This window comes from Petromyzon marinus, unplaced genomic scaffold, assembly GCF_048934315.1.
Source record: "Petromyzon marinus isolate PM22_M1 ecotype Great Lakes invasive population unplaced genomic scaffold, UKy_Petmar_22M1.pri1.0 PM_G_Scaffold_29, whole genome shotgun sequence".
NCBI classification, from domain to species: domain Eukaryota; kingdom Metazoa; phylum Chordata; class Hyperoartia; order Petromyzontiformes; family Petromyzontidae; genus Petromyzon; species Petromyzon marinus.
In genome coordinates, this window is record NW_027422861.1 from 195,001 (window position 1) to 197,500 (window position 2,500).

The window sequence follows — 2,500 nt, forward strand, 5'->3', positions numbered from 1 at the left end:
GGGTCTGTGATGGCTTTGAGGTGTGCCAGGAGCAGGCGCTCAAAAGACTTCATTACCACAGATGTAAGGGCGACCGGTCTGTAATCATTTAGTCCTGTTGGCCTTAGCTTTTTGGGCACAGCGATGATGGTGGAGGACTTGAGACAGGCTGGTACATGGCATGTCTCCAGGGAGGTGTTAAAGATGTTGGTGAACACCGGAGACAGCTGGTCAGCGCAGTGCCTGAGGGTGGCTGGAGAGACAGAGTCCGGCCCGGCTGCTTTGCGTGGATTCTGCCTCTTGAAAAGCCCATTAACTTCTCCCTCCTGAAAGGAGAGAGTCGTTTCTGTAGTATGGGTGGGGGATGGGGCCTCTTGGGTGGGAAGGGGTGGTTCAGGACAGTCCAATTGTCTTTCAAATCTACGGTAGAACTCGTTCAGGTCGTTGGCTAGGCGGGAGTCGTTAGTGGTGTGGGGCGCTCTGGGTTTGTAGTTGGTGATGTGCCTGAGCCCTTTGGCAGACAGAAGCAGCGTCGTTAGTAGAGAACTGGTGTTTTAGTGTCTCTGAGTACAGTCGTTTAGCCTCTCTCACCGCTTTGCTAAACCTGTTCTTCGACTCCTTGAATCTGTCTCTATCCCCACTCCTAAACGCTTCCTCCTTCTCCAACCTCAACCTTTTGAGCTTTGCTGAGAACCAGGGCTTGTTGTTGTTAAAGTTCACCCTGGTACGTGTTGGGATACAGCAGTCCTCACAGAAGCTGATGTACACAGCCTCTGTGAGTTCATCCAGACTATTGGTAGCAGTCGTGAACATATCCCAGTCAGTACAGTCTAAGCACGCCCGCAAATCTTCCACAGCCTCACTGGTCCACTGTTTAGATGTCCTCACAGCAGGTTTACAGAGTTTTAGTTGCTGCCTGTATGCACGAATCAGGTGGACCAAGGGAGTTCTGTGCGAGCCGAACAGCCCCGTGACCCACAAGAGAAACATCCCCGCCAAATTCGAGCGTTTGACGGGGTCTATCCGTGAAAAAATATTCACGTTTTTGAGTGCACATGCATTTCTGCTGCAAATGCCTCTGGAAGTTTCATGCCGTTCGTATGCCAATTGTGGCAACACGAAAATGACCCGTTTTCCCATTCCGAGGGATTTCTGTGCGACCCTAACAGCCCCGTGAGCCACAAGAGACACATCCCCGCCAATTTCTAGCGTTTCACGGGGTCTATCCGTGAAAAATATAGACGTTTTTGAGTGCACATGCATTTCTGCTGCAGATGCCTCTGGAAGTTTCATGCCGTTCGTACGCAATGTGGCAACACGAAAATGACCCCTTTTCCCATTCCGAGGGATTTCTGTGCGACCCTAACTAACAGCGCCCGTGAGCCACAAGAGAGACATCCCCGCCAATTTATAGCGTTTCACGGGGTCTATCCGTGAAAAATATAGACGTTTTTGAGTGCACATGCATTCCTGCTGCAAATGCCTCTGGAAGTTTCATGCCGTTCCTATGCAATGTGGCCACACAAAAATGACCCGTTTTCCCATTCCGAGGCATTTCTGTGCGACCCTAACAGCCCCGTGAGCCACAAGAGAGACATCCCCGCCAACTTCTAGCGTTTGACGGGGTCTATGCGTGAAAAATATTAAAATTTTTGAGTGCACGTGCCTTTCTGCTGCAAATGCCTCTGGAAGTTTCATGGCGTTCCTATGCAATGTGGCAACACGAAAATGACCCCTTTTCCCATTCCGAGGGAGTTCTGTGCCACCCTAACAGCCCCGTGAGCCACAAGAGACACATCCCCGCCAATTTCTAGCGTTTCACGGGGTCTATCCGTGAAACATATAGAAGTTTTTGAGTGCACATGCATTCCTGCTGCAAATGCCTCTGGAAGTTTCATGCGGTTCGTACGCAATGTGGCAACACGAAAATGACCCGTTTTCCCATTCCCAGGGATTTCTGTGCGACCCGAACAGCCCCGTGAGCCACAAGAGACACATCCCCGCCAATTTCTAGCGTTTCACGGGGTCTATCCGTGAAAAATATCAATTTTTTTTGACTGCACATGCATTTCTGCTGCAAATGCCTCTGGAAGTTGCATGCGGTTCGCATGCAATGTGGCGACACGAAAATGACCCGTTTTCCCATTCCGAGGGATTTCTGTGCCACCCTAACAGCCCCGTGAGCCACAAGAGAGACAACCCCGCCAATTTCTAGCGTATCACGGGGTCTATCCGTGAGAAATATTCACTTTTTTGAGTGCACATGCATTCCTGCTGCAAATGCCTCTGGAAGTTTCATGCGGTTCGTATGCAATGTGGCGACACGAAAATGACCCGTTTTCCCATTCCGAGGGATTTCTGTGCCACCCTAACAGCCCCGTGAGCCACAAGAGAGACATCCCCGCCCACTTCTAGCGTTTCACGGGGTCTCTCCGTGAAAAATATCACATTTTTTGAGTGCACATGCATTCCTGCTGCAAATGCCTCTGGAAGTTTCATGCGGTTCGCATGCAATGTGGCG